At 38.5% G+C, this 18,333-nt stretch overlaps 1 protein-coding gene and 1 long non-coding RNA gene across 11 annotated transcripts in view; one reads left to right on the forward strand and one right to left on the reverse strand.

The window, feature by feature from the left end:
- The window catches only part of LOC126188905 (transcriptional repressor CTCFL), a 145,409-nt gene extending 143,394 nt beyond the window's left edge, over positions 1-2,015 (reverse strand). For 2 of the 10 annotated variants that reach the window (XM_049930602.1, XM_049930595.1), the window contains exon 1: positions 164-768. The gene's annotated coding sequence lies outside the window, so the exon portion shown is untranslated. The other 8 variants (XM_049930599.1, XM_049930594.1, XM_049930593.1 and 5 more) reach the window with 8 other exon arrangements.
- Positions 1,079-18,333, forward strand: part of LOC126188907 (uncharacterized) — a 56,896-nt gene continuing 39,641 nt past the window's right edge. Inside the window, exon 1 of the long non-coding RNA XR_007537877.1 lies at positions 1,079-1,157. This is a non-coding gene — a long non-coding RNA (uncharacterized LOC126188907). The remainder of the gene's footprint in view (positions 1,158-18,333) is intronic.

The following is an 18,333-nucleotide window of genomic DNA, read 5'->3' on the forward strand; positions in this document are numbered from 1 at the left end:
TGAGGTGGTGGGCACCCTTTCATATTTCTTCCTTAGTCAATTTTATTTATTTTATAGTGGCATCTCATGGGGGATTTCGCCTAACTTCATTGTGCATGACTGATGAAAGAACACCTAAACCACGATTTGACAGTAAATTAGAGGAAGAAACATGTCTGCGTACCACGAATGAGTAAACTGGAGGAGCTTCATGCAGTGCTCATTCAGCCAGCTGTGTCAGCAAACGGCATGACAAAGCTGCAAATTTAGTTTCAGATTAAGCACCATCCTGAGTACGGCGTAAGTAATGCTGGTGAAGTGATTCTAAAATACTCTGTACGGTTATTCCGCTTCGAACGAGAGCCTCTTGGCTGTCCCTGCTTACAAAATGTTGCTTCAAACGGATTCACTTTGAATATCAACCCAATTATTTTATGTTTGGTGCGCCGTAAAACCATGAATAAACAGGCAGCCATTTTGAAATTCATTTGTACAGTTCTATAATTGGCATTTGACTCTTTTCCCGAGAATTTCTGTATAGTTTTCACTCCATTAATTTTACACGCCTACGAGCCACAGAGCCATGTTCAAATCACAACACACAGAGGCATCTATCGTCTACTCATGTCAAGTTATTCCAACAGCATATCGCCATAATAGTAGTATAAACTTGATATGCAAGATTTGGATCGAACATGAATCACAAAGGTCACTAATTTCAGTTTGTTGCTGACTCTCCTTTTCATCTCAAAGTCACACAGTTATACGCAATCTACCGGGACATTTCTAAGACTGTTTGCTACTTACAATTTTGGGATACAGGGGGCATTAACAGCAAAAATTGCTCCAAATTGGCACTGCTGGCGCTGCTTGCAACATGGAGAGACAACAGATACCTGCGTGTTCATTCTCCAGTGGATTTACCTTCATCTGCGTACCGTGCGCCGTTCTCTCAAAAAATTTCGGATCTCCCGTAATTACCGCAAACTACAAACATGACGTATGATTTGAATACTATGTATATATTCTTTAATGACACATACCTGTAACTCCAAAGTTTACGTGTGAGGGCGTAGTTGACGAGAATTGTAAGATGGCGATCGAAGTTCACGTCAAGCCTGCGCAATGGAGCTTTGTCATGAGCAGGAGTGATAAGAAGTAATATTAACTGTAGTAATGTAAGTTATATACTATGTCCACGCATTTGTTCACTTATGTTCCACAGTTTCCCCGTAGACGGACAGACTACGTGATTATTGGCAAACCAAATGTGTAGTGGAAAATACTGCGCCATATTTGACAATCTACGATACCAACTTGCTTTTAGACGCAGACAGTGATGCCAATTACGAAAGTGTAAATAAAGTAACGTGAAAGGCATTAGAAGTAAACAGTGCAATCTTTTGATTCACACTGAAACGAGTTTGAATTGTGATAGCGTCCGCAAATAGGAGAATGAAAAATGTTTTGAGACGGTGTTTCTGGTATTGGAGCTTGGCGTGTTAGTGATAACTTATTATTTAAAGTTTCCTATGCCCTTCCTAGAAATCACGGAATCGTCTTTATAATTCTCCTGAATTGCAGTGTTTCTACGTAATTTTTTCAATTTAGGATGCATATGAATTTTTCGCAACTGCAGCTACCCCTCCTATAACCAATGAGGGAAATTGAGGTTAAATGTAGAAGTGGATTTTATGCTTGCGGTCAAACTAATACTGCGACCTGTTGTGAAATTTTTTGATAGGGTAAACAAGAATTACGAAGTGATACAGCAATGGTTATGTTTTGGGGTTTCCTAAGGATTGTCCCTATTGTCTAGGCTGAACTTTACAGTTTTTGACTGTTGTATGCAGCTTTACATAGACGCGTCCCAGAGAGTTGACAACCGTAGGGTCCCTCTAATTGCCTCAGGTGTGTACTACATAACAAAGGCTGCTTACCTAAGTTTATGTGGTGTGCACGAAACAGCTTTTAGGTTCGGTGGCACTCAACCCAAGACAGTTGACAGCTGTAAGAGACACTGAAGAATCGAAAGAAATCATACTCCCCTCGCACAGAATAGACTTAAAATTACTATGATCAGTTGTCAAATCATTCACAACAAAGTACTAGACTTTGAAGCACTTATATAAAACAGTGGGGCTCACAGAATACTATGTGGAAAAAGCTGGTTTAATTGCTTCTTCCTTTAACTATAATATACCACAGATTTCTTGAACAAACAACTGTGTCAATTGGAAGAAATCTTGGATCACACCCATCTGCAAGAACGGTAGTAGAAGAGCTGTGCAAAAGTAACATATATTATTGGTTGCAGAGTCTTAGAATAGACCTTGGGCTCAAATCCATTAAGGTACTATGAACAGAATGACCTCCACATGGACCAGCATAGATTCCGCAAAATATGTCGTGAGACCCGGCTTGCACATTTCTCACGTGACATCCTGAATCCCATAAATTGAGGCAGTTAGATAGATGCAACATTTCTTCACTTCCAAAACTCATTGTCTTACCTCATCATTGCTTATTGACACAATTTCAATCATATGGGGCTCAAACAAAATTTGTGACTGGATTAGGGATTTCTCTGTTGGTAAAACACTGCATGTTATCCCAGATGATGAATAGAGATATGTAGACACAACCTCATATGTGCCACATTAGGACCCTTTTGGTTCATGTTGTACATTAGGGCCTAATCACCTTGCAGACATCAATGAGAATAAGCTCTATATTTTTGTAGATGGTACAGTTATCGGAAATACGGAAGCGTCCGATCCCGCCCGTCTGCTTTGACCCATGACGTCACAAATATGGCGGAAACAAAAACACGCACACACACACACACACTTTCCACAAGAAGCCTAATGACACTAACGGGACAAGCGCGGGAAATGGGGTGTTTTGAGTGGGGGGCAAACTAAATATAAACAAATTTAGACGCCTTGCGTAGCTACAACGTGTAAGTGAAGACAGCCATGCATGAATACCCACCCACCTCCCCAGGGGTCGTAACCCCTGCAACCCATAGAAGATAAAGATGCTTCAGTAGCTGATTAGTGTTTTTTGTCTTTTAAAAAAAAAAATCTCACGGGATAGAACGAACAGATCAGAAAGATAAATATAATAAACTAAAACAGAAATTGGAGGAAACAGATAATTAAAATAAGTAATAAGTGTTTTTAAATTTAAGAAAAAAATCTCATGAGATAGAACGAACAGATCAGAAAAGTAAATAAAATAAGATAAAACAGAACTGGAGACAGCCACACTCAAACCAAACTCCACGCCGTCATGACGTCACACACGACAATACCCTTACGTCACGGGTCAAAGCCGGCGCGTGGGATCGGACGCTTCTGTCGACCCCAGTTATCTGTGATATAGTGTCTGAAAAAGAGTGCATACACATACAGTCAGATCTTGATAAAGTGCAAAGATTGGTGTCATACTTTAAATGTACAGAAATTTATAGTTTTGCACTTCACTAAACACAGAAATTTAGTATCCTGTGACTACAAAATCGATGAGTCACAGTTTGATTCACCCAGCTGATACAAATACCCTGGTGTAACAATTGAGGTAATACGAAGTGGAACGATTTCATAGGCTCAGCCATAGGTAAAACTGCTGGCAGACTTTGGCTCATTGGTCCAGACTGGTTTGATGCGGCTCTCCATGATACTTTATCCAGTGCAAGTCTCTTCATCTCTGAATAACTACTGCAACCTACATCCTTCTGATCCTGCTTAGCATATTCATCTTTTGGTCTCCCTCAACAATTTTTACCCCCCAAGCTTCCCTCCAGTACTAAATTGGTGATCCCTTGATGTCTCAGAACGTGTCCTGCCAACCGATCCCTTCTTCTAGTCAAGTTGTGCCACAAATTTCTCTTTCTCCCAGTTCTATCCAGTACCACCACATTAGTTACGTGATCTATCCATCTAATCTTCAGCATTCTTCTGTAGCACCAAAGTTTCAAAAGCTTCTATTCTCAACTTGTCTGAACTGTTTATCGTCAATGTTTCACTTCCATACATGGCTACACTCCATACAAACACTTTCAGAAAAGACTTCCTGACACTTAAATCTATCTTATATCCTCCTTCCGAAACATTGTCCACTCCGTTCAGCTGCTCTTCCAGGTCCTTTACTGTCTCTGATAGAATTACAATGTTGTTGGCAAACCTCAAACTTTTTATTTCTTCTCCGATTATTTCAATTCCTATTCCAAATTTTTCTTTTGCTTCCTGTACTGAGTAACATCGGGGATAGGCTACAACCCTGTCTCACTCCCTTCCCAACCACTGCTTCCCTTTCATGCTCCTCAATTCTTATAACTGCCATCTGATTTTGGTACAGTTTTTAAATAGCCTATCGCTACCTGCATTTTAACCCTGCCAGCTTCAGAATTTGAAAGTGTGTGTTCCAGTCAACACTGTCAAAAGCATTTCTCTAAGTCTGCAAATGCTAGAAATGTAGGTTTGCCTTCCCTTAACCAATCTTCTAAGATAAGTCGTAGGCTCAGTATTGCCTTGCGTGTTCCAGCAGTTCTATGGAATCCAAAATGATCTTCCCCGAGGTTGGATTCTACCACTTCTCCCATTCATCTGTAAAGAATTCATGTTAGAATTTTGCAACGGTGTCTTATTAAACTGATAGTTAAGTAATTTTCACAGCTGCCAACACCTTCTTTCTTTGGAATTGGTATTATTATATTCTTCTTGAAGACTGAGGGTATTTCACCTGTCTCATACACCTGGCTCACCAGATGGAAGAGTTTTGTCATGGCTGGCTCTCCCAAGGCTATCAGTAGTTCTAATGGAATGATTATACTCCTGGGGCCTTGTTTTGACTTAGATCTTCCAGTGCTCTGTCAAATTCTTCATGCAGTATCATATCTCCCATTTCATTGTCATCTACGTTCCTTAATATTGCCCTCAAGTACATCACCCTTGTATAAACCCTCTATATACTCCTTCCACCTTTCTGCTTTCCCTTCTTTGCCTAGGGCGGGTTTTCCATCTGCACTCTTGATATTCATACAGGTGGTTCTCTTTTCTCTGAAGGTCTCTTTAATTTCCCTGTAGGCAGTATCTATCTTACCCCTAGTGATATATGCTGATATATGCCTCCCCCTGCCACTCACTTCATTGGTTTTGTAGGTATAAATCTTGACAATGTAACCACCTTTTGTGTGCAGTGATTGAGGAAGTATCAGTGTGCAGATTTCTTTTACTGTTTAACAGGGATGGAAATCTTACAATTACTTTTCAATAACCCATTTTGTTCGTCTTGAGGGAGTATACAGGGATGGCAGAGTTAGATGGATTAGTTAACAATGTGGTACCACACTGACAGGCAATATCAGTGGGAAAATTGGGGTTTCCATCAGTGATGCAAATATAACCAAGGAAATCGCAGTGTATATAAAAAGGTTATGACACATTGTTGGCCTCACTAACTCACAACTAGACTCTCAACTTCCAACCTGACTTATGCTTCAGGCTACAACACAGTCCAGTCTGTAACCACAAACTGCATTTAAAGAAAACAGCCTTTTATTGTTACACATCGGTTGACTTCGCCAACTCTCAACCAGTCTGTCGTCACCTAATTATGTTGAGAAATAAATATGTAGACATGAAGAATAAAAATGTAGACTGTTAATAAAGTTTGTTTTATTTATAAAGCTTTCAGTTTTCTGATACAACATTCAAATGATTACCTTTCATTGTGCTCTCATATTTTATTCATTGCCAAAAACAGGGGAGGAACAAAACTGAACTTGTTGATTGTCCGCCAAACAAAATACTGTCAGCTACCACAAACAAACTATTACTTTCTACAGAAAGTTTCCACAAAATAGAGCATGTTAGATTCATAAGCATTGAAATGAAGATGTAGCTGCTAGATTTCTCTCTGTCAACAATCAGAGTGCAGGGCATGTTGCAATCTTGCCAGCCAGTTGTAACTTATTTGGAAATACAAGATTTTTACTGAATGGCTAACGTCCCCCTTCCCCTGGCATCACCTGCATATGCTTTCAACATGTATATTGAACAAGCTGCTTAATCACAACTGGGAGGGGAAGGGAGGGGGTATTATTCATGGCTGACACCTTTAAGGCATAACACATATGGCACAAAACAGAGTTTTATTCAGTTGTGATTAGATACATTGAAAGTAATAATTATCAACTTAATATCACTTGTAACTTAGGACAACCAAACAACAAAGGTTAAAAAGAACTAAATGTTTGCGACAAGCAACAAAACAAATACCATTGCTACTCATTTCACATGCACCAATTTAAGGTGTTCCCAAGGTTCTCGCCTAAATGCACCCTCGGTGGTCATGCTGTATTTGAGGGGAAAAAATACCTGAATATTTGTTACAAGAAATATTATAAATTTCCCTCCTGCATGTTAACCTACGAATCAGTCTGTCACCACAGCCCACAGCCAGTGGGTGTTATTCATTCTACCCCCCAACCCACGACACATTAGTTGGCTTTGCAAATTCTCAACTGATTTGTTAGCATTCAACCTAATCGACACCTTGGACTAAGCTACAGATCAGTCTGTCATCACATACAGATTGTTTGCTTTTACTGTCATTGGCTTAGACAACTCAGTCTGACTGTTACATTCCAACCTAACCTAGACATTGAGCTAAGTTACAGATCACTCTGTCACCAGAATTCGAGCTGTACTCTTGTAGCCTAGTCTAATCACACCTTCAGAAACTCGGGGAGGGGGGGGGGGGGGGGGGGAGAACAGCCAAATATTTGTGACACCAAAGAATATAAATGACAATGTTCATTCACAGCAATTTAATCTGTGATCCTACATCTCAGACTACCCACATCCATGATGATGGGAAGGCATAAACAGCTATATTTGTGATGACTAAAATTTCAAGTGAAAGCAGAGCTTTAGCTCATTCCTATAGTACATAGCCAGTCTCAAAATGTTAGTTTTCTAATTACAGAATGTATACATAGCTACTTCGGTTGCACAAAATTTTTTTCAATTGACCACAGTTTCGATTGCACTAGGGCAATCTTCATAAAAATAAAAAGTTACATGGAATACATGTAATCACACCATGGTTTAAAACGTCTGAGCAAAAGTGCTCTCGTCAAACAGAAATGTAAAAGTATAACATAATTCTGTGGCTTGGTTCTAAAAGGGCCAACGTCAAAAATACTGATTTTAAATTATAAGGTTCTGAATATTTTCTGTCATTTTATGACAACTATTAACAACATATTTGGCACTGTTTTTTAGTATAATTATAGTAAATCAACTCAACTAAAGCTTATTTTTAAATAATAAATATCCAGAATTTTCAACTTCAAAATTAAAGGACTTAAGAGGACATTGGCCCTTTTTAAAATTATGGACTCGCTCAAATTATTTGACATTGGCCCTTTGGACATCAGGGTCAGGTACACTGAATAACAGGTAATTTTAAGATAAATATTTCCTTGTACTCGTTATTAACTCACTTTATTCGTTCCTCAAGAATTTAATAACTGATAGCAACTGTTACATGTTCCAAAAATCACATTTTATCACCATAAATCATGAAAACACTGCTTGGTCTCATAATCATGGGGGAAACGTTATTTACTTTTTAATATTGGACAAATAATTTGCATACACAATGGTTGATACTGTAGAAGGGGAGAGAAAAAATATATCATTCGTTTCCATCACCACCATCATCCTCATCCTCCCCTTCATAAGATATCTGTTTCTCTCTTTCATCTGACTGTGTATTGGCTCTCACGTGATTGATGAACTGCATGTAGAATGGATGACTGTTTACACCGATGTATGGAAGGAGGTCCCTTAAGTCCTTTAATTTCTTTTCTGAAATGGGTATGATGGCATCAGAAATAAGTTTTGGCATAGACAAGCGTCGAGTTTTCTGTCTGTTCAGATCTATCATTTTGAATGGTTCTTCTGAGGAGTGTCTGTGTTTGTAGGAGAGAATTCCTGGCATTCTGTTCCAGCTCTATTGCAGTTATGGGTGGCTTTCAGGGAACCATACATATTAATTTGGCCCAGTCTCTTGGCAGTTCTACTTCAACAGTTGTTGTTTTCTTTGTCTTCTCAATGGCTGCATGAATTGAGTCAGCTTCCAAGTGAGTATGTCCAACTACAAGAAACTTGTGGTTGATTTCCAACGCCTTTCCTGAATCATGAATTCTTCCACCATTCTTAGAGACATAATGGCAATAAAAATATTTCTTTTTTGCCCGGTACACAAATCTCTGTGCAGGTGTACCTCAACAATTTTGTAGGCCAGTTTCATCAAATAATCATATATACAAGAAGCTATTTCTTGGCCACTTCTTCCTGCCACTGTTTCATTCCAAATGTAACATACTGGAGAATATTCTTTGTCTCGTTACATAGATGGTCAAGTTGAAGGTCCAAAGTTGTTTTTTTATAAAATGCCACACGACAGCGTAAAAAAGGAGTGGTTAGACATTTCTGCAAATCAGAGGCCAGGGTTACTACAATGGAATTCTGCTCAGCTTTTTTATCACTGTCTTTCTGATTGTAAACATCCTGGGCTAAATCCAAATTTTGCTGTCATTCCATTTCAACCTTGCAACATTCAGCATCATCAGTACAATTCTTGAGTAACATGACGTATGTGTCACATTTTGCACAAGTGTCAGTCTTTGGTTTAGGAAGCTAAGATTGAAACAGGTCACAAAAACTCTTCGATAACACACTTCACTTCTTGGCTTCATACCTTTGGTTTGGCAGAATTCTTGATAGAGCCGGTATATTGCTTAAATACTTAAGTCCGGAGATATATATTTTTTAGAAGAATGAGACCAAGAATAATGGCTTTCGTAGGAAGGAAACATGTTAATGTGTTCCTTTATTAAATCAATGTCATCAGATAGAACTTTCAGATGATTAGAATGTTTACTGCGTCAATCTTCAAAACACACTCCTCCTTCAGAGCCCTGTATTTTCTCCACAATTATTCTTACCTTCTTCTGTGTTAAGGAAAATGTACTAAGGAACATATTCTGACATACTTCTATTTCAGTCTGCAAAAGAGGACTGTAAAGAAAGTACTTCCTGGAATATTTTCACCTGCTTGCAGTTCTTTCAGGTTTGTTCCTTAAACGCTCCACATGTTTCTTTTCCTCAGACAAATGATTATCTATGAAATGATTTTGAGCTTCTGGGGACAATTTGTAATATTCTGTGAACATCTCTCCCTCTCTTCGTCATTTACTTTGTAGTTTTTCCTAAACTTGCACAATGATTTCAGAACTTTAGGAGGTATACATTTTCCTTTCTACATCACATATTACTTTTCTGCAGTTTTCAATTCTTTTCTCCCATAATTTTTCATTTCTCTTTCTTTTTCTGGATGAATCCTGTGGATCTTATTTCTTCCTGTCCCTTCCACTGAACTTTGTTGTTTCATTGCCAGGCTGCTGTCGAATTAGATAAATTTCTTCAATCCTTGAAGATTTTTTTAAACTGTCTTTCGTATAGCTATATTGTCTCTGTCACTGCTTTCATCACTACTTTCGCCACCACTTGGAACATATTCATCAGACTCTTCAAATACATCTTCAGCAGAACTTGAAATTATGTCTGCCAATAATGACGAACATGTGTTTCCTTCTGTACTGGTACTGGGATGACCTTAAAGAAAATAAAAATGAAATAAATTTAATACGTGCTTGATAATATTTTAGATTGGCATTAAGTAGAGATACCAGTCAATTTATGGTCTTGTGTTGGAAAAATTAGGGATAAATGCTCCTGATATACCAATAAATTTTAGTAAACTTACCTTCAAGGTAAAGTGACGACTTCAGTGGTGATATTTCAGGTGCAGTTTGCTCCTCCAATTCTTCCTTATTGCCTCTGTGAAACGCAATGTTTGTGCCCCCCAAAGACTACCTACTGTCCTTCTTACAACAAATGTAAAATAAGAGGGAGTGCCAGTGTCAAGATTGGCCCTTTTATGCTGATTGGAAACTTGATAAAATCCTTTGGGGCTTACATCTTGAAACCCCTGTATTTCTCATCCTATGTGGCTTAGACATTGGCTGTTTTAATATTATGAAGAGCATTGTCAACCAGATAAAATTCTCCGTGGAATATAATGACAATGGCAAGGTCACTTAGGACCAAGAGCAGCATAATCCAGCCACTACTGTCGGACTAAACTGCTAACACGTCGAGGCCGCCACAAGGTGGACACAAAAACAGATTCACGCCATCTAGCAGGAATATTCCATGGAGAATTTTATCTGGTTGACAATTATTTAACAATTTTAGTTTTTATCCCTATGACATTTGTTTGACGAGAGCACTTTTGCTCAGACATTTTAAACCATGGTGTGATTACATGTATTCCATGTAACTTTTTATTATGATGAAAATTGCCCTAGTGCAATCGAAACTGTGGTCAAGTGACAAAATTTTGTGCAACCAAAGTGGCTGTATGTACGTTCTGTAATTAAATAGCATACAGTTGCTGGATCACAGCCAATAAAATGTTTAAAATTTCGTGTTAGTTTTCGACAGAATGGCATAGATCACATGTCCCGTGCTCACTGTGGTCGGCTGACAGCAGCAAATTAAGTAGCCCCTTTTTATATTTATACTTGTGTGTTCCAAAAATATGCAGTTTCAGTGGAAAAAAATGCATTAAAGGTCTCTCCAAGGCATTTGTGGTATGGTTTGTTGTACTGCAGAGACAAAAGTACGACAATGGTATACGAAAATTTTACCATTCGCAGTAATGTAATGACTGATTCCAAGGAACTGTTCAGTTGCCGTAACATTCTCAGTGGTCAATTTGTTGTTCTTATATTATAATGTCAAGACATGTCCAATATGGTTGTAAAAGTGACTACAGATTACTAAAACTATGTCAGCTAATTTCTGTGCCAGTATGACTTCTTGTATTTTAGTGTCAGGGTGACTATCTCATACTGTCATGCAATAACTGTTAGACACAACCTCTAGAAATTACACTATGTAAAATTGTTTTTATATCAATTTTTACTTTTTAATTAAAAATGTTTTTGAGTGCCCATGTCACTATTGTTTCTTAAGCTTCAATTTTGAAACTAAAAAACCAACTGTAAATACTCCTTGAATGGGCAAAGGATTTAATTCACAAATGTGTCAACATTTTTGATTGTACACTGTTTCAGTTTACACATATATAGATCAAATGAGCACTAAAATTTTTAGAATTTCCTTAGATTTTATAATAGGCTAGTTATGAAAATTGCAGTAGAAAACAAATGCAAAATTTAAAAATGTTGTAAATATTGTTCAACCTCCCATTGAGTGGGAATTGTGAACAGAGTGACACAGGTTTGATCAGCACAGTAAAGCTGGCTATTAAATTGTTATGCAAGGTTCATAGAAGCCTACCCATTTAAATAACATTCATTTTTTATCAACGACTTATATATAGACCCAAATTTTTAGTCTTTGGGTTTCTTTCTGAATTTTAAGTATCATAGATTTACTGCAAGTCATTAACTTGATTTACTTATTCCTTTTAAATAACATGTACAAATTGCAAGAAATCGAGGTTAATGTTACCGCTAGATTTTGGGGCTTTTTTAATTACAAAATCCTATTTTGACAAATAGCTTATCTTCATTTTCAGGGTAGTAATGTACTGCTTTCATCTTTCTCATTAAAGTTTGTTCATTTTCTTCCTCTTTGACTTTTATAGGCAAGTGTTCTTCTTCCATTACTTACTGTACTTACTGGTCAGTGCTACAGTCCTTGTAGAAAATTGGCCTCAACAGATGACCATAGATGTTAAGTCCCATAGTGCTCAGAGCCAATATTGGCTTCCTTTGCCACCTGTCTCAGTTCGCCTGTACATTCCTTTCCTATAACCACTTTCTTAAAACTCAGAATTTTTGGCATTCTGTGTCCATGACCAGTCCATCTTATTCTCCCATGCATGATTTCCACTTACAGTACTCACCTGCCCAAATAAGTGTGTGTAGTTCTGCATTTGCCCTTATTCCCCAGCTTTCTTCCTCTCTCATTTCCTCAAACTTCTTTCTCAAAATGTTCCTGTCCTATCTGAATAATAAGACTTCTTCATTTGTAGTCATCACCCAGCCTTCCAATCCATACATTACTTTAGCTCTTAGATAGTCAAATATATTTTGATTTTTATATTCCTGCTAACATTTCCAGACTTGAATATATTTTGCAGGGAATAGTAACATCGGTTTCCTCTTGCTATCCATTCTTCAATTTCTAATGCCATCATATTATTTTCTGTTATTATAAATGAACCTACATATTTAAACATTTTCACTCTTTGATATTGTTTCCCATTTATTTTTATTTGAGTATCTTCTTTACCCCTACAACAATCTTCAGTCATCATATGCTTTGTTTTGTCAATATTCATTTCCAGCCCTAACATCTGCACCGCTCCTCCTAATGCAATGTAATTATTATCTTTTATAGCTCTGACATTGCTTCCATCTTTCTTTCTTTTTTTGCCCTAGTATACTTGTCAAAATTTGGGCTGTATAGAGCCTTTACTGCCGTCTTGTACTTTTTTGTAGTTTATGCTTTTGGAGATCACGTAACTTCAGGCATATAGGAAGATGGGCCAATTCTAAGAATAATGTTTTTAGAGGTAGTACACCTGAAATTCTTTTGGAAATAGACATGTCTACTGTTTGTACAGATCACATTCTGCTACAGATCATATACACCAGAAAGCATGGATATCAGTTGAGAGGAAGTAGGTTTACAGGTCTTACTTTGCCATAAGGTTCTGCTGCAACTAGACTACCTGTTACCTAACTTCTTAAAACGTCAGAATTAGTGAATACTGAAAACTTATACAGGAGTATCTTCAAAACCCTTCATCGTTTTTTGCAACTAGTCACAGAATGGCATTATATGTGCAGGTTGGCTCAGATTGTTTAGCACATACTCGCCACATGCTTCGTAGAAACGTTTAGAGACCGAGTACATTGTGATCTAGAGGCTGGAGTTTATGGCTTGTTTGTGGTGGAATGATGAGCAATATAATGCAATTGTCTTTACACTTCTGAATTGCTGCAAGATTTACATATGAATCAAGGTTATCTAACACAAAGTCATATGGTGTTGGTGGAGTTTCAAGTAGAATTCTGTAAAGTTTTTGTATCTTAATAAGTAATGTTCTTAGTCATATATGCAATGCAACAGTGGCACATGAAAATTTTCCAGGCAGATTAAAATATGCAATTAATTTCATCTTAATAAGAAGGATGACAAGAAAGGCTAAAACAATTGTCATCCAATTTTATTACTGATGTCTTTTTTCCAAAACATGGAAAAAAACTGAAGTTCTAAAGAGCAGTCTTATATTTAAGTAGAAAACAATTTACTTAGCACATTACAGTATGGGTTCCAGCAGGGTTGCTTGACTGAGAATGTTGTTTATACATTCACACACCAAATATTACAAGGCTTAAATAATAAAATATCACCAGTTGGTGTCTTCTTTGATCTTTTCAAGGTATTTGATGTCATAATCATGTTACTCTCTTGGGAAAACAAGTTTTTATGGAATTGAGGGCTGCACAAACAACCTGGTTTGAACCACATGTAACAAGCAGAATACAAACAGTTGTGCTGAATAATTCAAATAATGTTGCAAGGAGAGAGAATTTTTATGGAGAAATCATGAATGGTGTCCCTCAGTGTTAAATTTTGGGTCCACTTGTATATGCATGTGAATGACCTTCCCTTTAACATTCATCAGTCAGGAATTCATGTTTTTGTGGATAATACTAGTGTTATAATAAATCTCATTAGAGAGAAAGCTGCAGATGAGATTGTTAATTATGTTTTTCAAAGGATTATTAAGTGGTTATCCAAAAATGGACTCTCCTCACTCTTTAAGAATATACACTGTATTCAGTTCTGTGCAACAAATAGTCTTACCAGCAAATAATGTAGTACATGAGCAGGAGTCAGTAATCAGTGTTGAATGCTCCAAATTTTTGGGTGTACATACTGATGAAAACTTGCAGTGGAAGAAATGTATTACTGGGCTGAACAAACTATTAAGTTTACGTACTTCTTTCTGCTCTTTGTGTAATTGCTAGTCTTGGAAACAGACAAGTCAATCTTCTGACATACTTTGGATATATCCATTCAATAGTACATTATGGAATAATTTTCTCAGATAGCTCATTGCTTATAAAGAAAGTACTGATAACACAAAAGCAAGCAGCAAGAATAATTTGTGGTGTTCACCCACAGTTGTCATGTAGGTACCTGTTCAAGGAGTAACTTAGGAGTAAAGGAGACCACACACTGAAAAGCAGAAATGTTGATTCATCAACAGAGTGACACACAAGAGTGTGTTTGGGGGGGGGGGGGGGGGTGTGTGCCCCGGCATTATGGTGGCTGGACACACAATGCCAGCATTGCATTTCAGCAGGTGGACTGGGATGGGTGAGTGTCATGTCAGGGATACAGCTGGCTTGCTGGCTAGGAATGTGGTGGTGGTGGTGGTGGTGGGGGGGGGGGGGGGGACTGTAGCCTGTGGGATGTGACACACTGTGAAGGTGATATGGAGATGTTGATTGGGATGGGGTGATTACGCACAAAGGAAATGGAAACAGTTGGGTGGAGAGTGTGGAAATTGTGAGCTACTGGAGATTAAGGCCAGGAGGGCTGTGTGATTGAAGGATGTATTGCAAGGGTAAGTCCCGTCTGCTGAGATCTGAGTAGTTGGTGGTGGAGAGAAGGGTCTATATGGCGGGTTATGAAACTGAGCATGTTGTGCACAGCTGCATGTTGTGCCATGGTGCTCAACTTTGTTGTTATTGTTCTTTTCTCTCTCTCTCTCTCTCTCTCTCTCTCTCTCTCTCTCTCTCTCTTTCCCTCTAACCACCCTGTCTGACACAACCACACCCCAGTCCACCAGCTGAAATGTAATAAAGCTTCTGCTTTTCAGTGACTGGTCTCCTGTGGTCTTAAATTATGTACATTCTACCAAAACTACCCTTCAAAGAGTTAACTGCACCATCACAATATATGTATATTAGCTAATGAAATTCATCATAAATAGTCCATCACAGTTTTGAGAAGAATGCTGATGTCCATACATACAACACAAGAGAAAAGAAGACATCTAATACCCACTAGCTGTTATCTACATACCAGTACTTTCATTGAGACGGGTGCTGATGAGTAAGTAAGCTGTGGCACATGGAATAATGTTAGCTGCCTGTTTGGGTAAGGGAAGCTTGTCACATACAAACCCCCGCCCCTCTGGAAGTGCCCAATGCACAGTGCGGCAGTCTGTGCAGTGTCACTACCAAGTGGCACTTGTACAGGGGCATGGGCAAGAGAGCACACCTATGCTTTGTGCTATTGAAAGAAGCTATACATCATAGAATGTGTAAATTATGCAACAGATTTAATAATATTTTAACATAGTCTATGTTAAGTGATGTAATGTTTCATTCCCTACTTCACCCTGTTAAGGATTGATTCCTCTCTTTTTTTCCTCTCTCTAAAGTACCGTATGTTCTTCCTCAGGATCGACAATATCTTCATACCAAATTCCAATGAAATCAGTTCAATGTTGAAAATGTCACAGTGTTACATTCTTATTCAATAACATTAGTAAGGATTAAACATGTTGAGGGTTATACAAGCATTGTATTAATTACGTCGAGTCACATGTTATATATGTAAAGCTGTGTGTGTGTGTGTGTGTGTGTGTGTGTGTGTGTGTGTGTGTGTCAGAGAATTTTCTCCCAACCCCCTGGATGAATTTCAACCAAATTTGGCACAGAAACAGCAGGCCTAACCAGTAACAGCACTTTCATAGCCCCAGTATGAGCAGAGATTTGGGCAAAAAAAAAAAAAAAAAAAAAGAAAGAAAGAAAGAAAGAAAGAAAGAAAGAAAATCCCAGCTCCTGGCATATAGCCTACCCTGCATGACAGGCAAGTTATGTGGGAACAGTATTGGACTGCCAAATCAACCTGCTTTGTAGGGTAGGCCACGTGTCAGGAGCAAGAAACAGTTTTCCCAGGCCCCGCCATGCAGACTGCCCTGAATAACAGATGTATTGTGTTTTAGCATTATCAGCTTGCTTAGCATGGTGGCCTATACATAAAGAGCAAATAAATTATTTTCAAGCTCCTGATGTGTACCCTGCCCTGCATGATAGGGATGTTGTGGGAGTGGTATCAGCCCGCTTCATTGAATTTTCTTGCAGAGACTACATGTGACAGTGAGCCTAGCTGGGGACAGGTTGAGACAGACAGAGGGGAGGACGAAATGGAAAGTGAGTTAGGAGGAGGGGAAGATGTGTGAGACAGGTGGAAGGTGGAAAAGAAGGAGGAAAAGTTGGAGGTGGAAAGAGAGATAAGGAGGAGGAGATGGTCAGAGGGAGGGGGGGGAGGGATATGGTCAGAGAGAGAGAGAGAGAGAGGAGGGGGAGGGAGGGGGGGATTGGGAGGGATTGACAGGTAGAGGGGGGATGATGAAATGAAATGGACTCAGAGGCAGGCGAAGCCATGGAAAAAGGCTAGTCAGCCAATAAAAAAAAGTGCTTTTCCAGATAGTAAATATATTCCTGTAATTCATTCATTCATTTTGTATAGACCATCTTTGGACCACGTTATTTCAACTGTTCTGATGTTTGTCCAATGCACCTGCATTCATTCTCGGTGTTGTTCCTTTCTCTCCTGGGTCCAAGCCTTTCCTGTTTTTAGTTTTGGCTTTTCTTGGAAACCCTGCCACGCCACGAGTTTCTCCTTGAGTGGGATATGCTCCAAGATGTCATCACGAGTGATCCCCACTTCTTTAAGATCTTTCTCCACCTCTGCAAACCCAGGCCCATTTTGTTTTCTTCTCCTAAAAGTAGGCGATCATATAGTTGGTAAGTCTTCCAGGGCTCATTCAGGTCATATGTCCATAAAACATAATCCTTCTTTTCTGGATGGTATCTGTTATCTTCTCTATGTGGGAATACAGTTCATGATTATGACACCTTCTATATTCTATGTTCCTGCAATATTATTAAAATCAATAAACATCTCATGCTACACACCTTCTAAAGTAGTGAATGTTCTTCCTCAGTATTCAAACTACCTCCATACCAAATTTCTTCAAAATCAGTCCAGCAGTTTAGTTGTGAAAGATTTATGCAACTTCTCACATTCCTCAAAACTTCCTCGAGTACACAACTGCTCTCAGCTCCCCAGCAAAGCCCAGAAAATAGCTCCTCCAGCCTCCTAATTTCATTCCGGTATTCCAATGCATTAAAAATGAGACTGTCCACTGATGGTGGGTAACCACCACATCCTCTTGTTTGCAAAAAAGAACTTTTGCATTTATGATATTAATATAGATTATTAAAGCTGTCAGTGGCTCAGGAAGAAGTTCAGTAGGCAGCAATGAATATTTTTAACATAAAATGTCTGATAGGTGGCAAAATAAGTTTTAAATCTAACCTAAAATCATTTCCCTTATTTCAGGGGAAAAAATTGTTAAAGAACTGGTAGGTTTTTTGTCTAGTTTGTCAGTGAAGGTGCAAGAGTCCTAATAAAGTTCAAAATTGTTGCCAGTCATACAGCCTATAAGGATATAAAAATCTCTAGGGCAGGGTGGTGCATCTTTGGCTCCAGAACACATTATACATTGTTGCCTGTACAAAATGAAATTTGATATATTGCCATTGCTATGTTAAATCTGCATCTACACTCTGCACACCACGAGATGCATGGCAGAGGGTACATCCCATAGTACCAGTTATTAGGGTTTCTTCCTGTTTCATTCACATATGGAGTGCAGGAAGAATTAATGTTTGAATGCTTCTGTGCATGCAGTAATTATTCTAGTCTTATCCTCATGGTCCTTACGTGAGCGGTATGTAGGGGGTTGTAGTATATCCGTAGAGTAATCATTTACCATGTGTAGATGTATGTAACCGGAATTTGGTTGCAATAATTACACGTCTGTAAAATGTGTACAACTTTGTTTCCGCCGTTTTTTGCCCCAACATTTGTGGCTTTAATGAAACAAATTGGTTACACATGTATCATTCAAAGTATTTTCCATCGCTGGATACTACTTTCTCCAGTCTTTCGGGTAGTGTACGAACCTTTTGAAGCAATCCAAGAATCTATTCAATTTGCGACTTCTTCATGAGATCGGAAGTGTTGGTCAGCCAGGCCATGCGCCATTGATCTAAACAGGTGATAGTCAGTGGGAGCAATGTCTGGAGAATACGGTGGGTGGGGTTGGACTTCCCATTTTAACATTTCAAGCACGTTTTGACCTCTT

This window comes from Schistocerca cancellata, chromosome 5 (genome assembly GCF_023864275.1).
Source record: "Schistocerca cancellata isolate TAMUIC-IGC-003103 chromosome 5, iqSchCanc2.1, whole genome shotgun sequence".
Classification (NCBI taxonomy): Eukaryota; Metazoa; Arthropoda; class Insecta; order Orthoptera; family Acrididae; genus Schistocerca; species Schistocerca cancellata.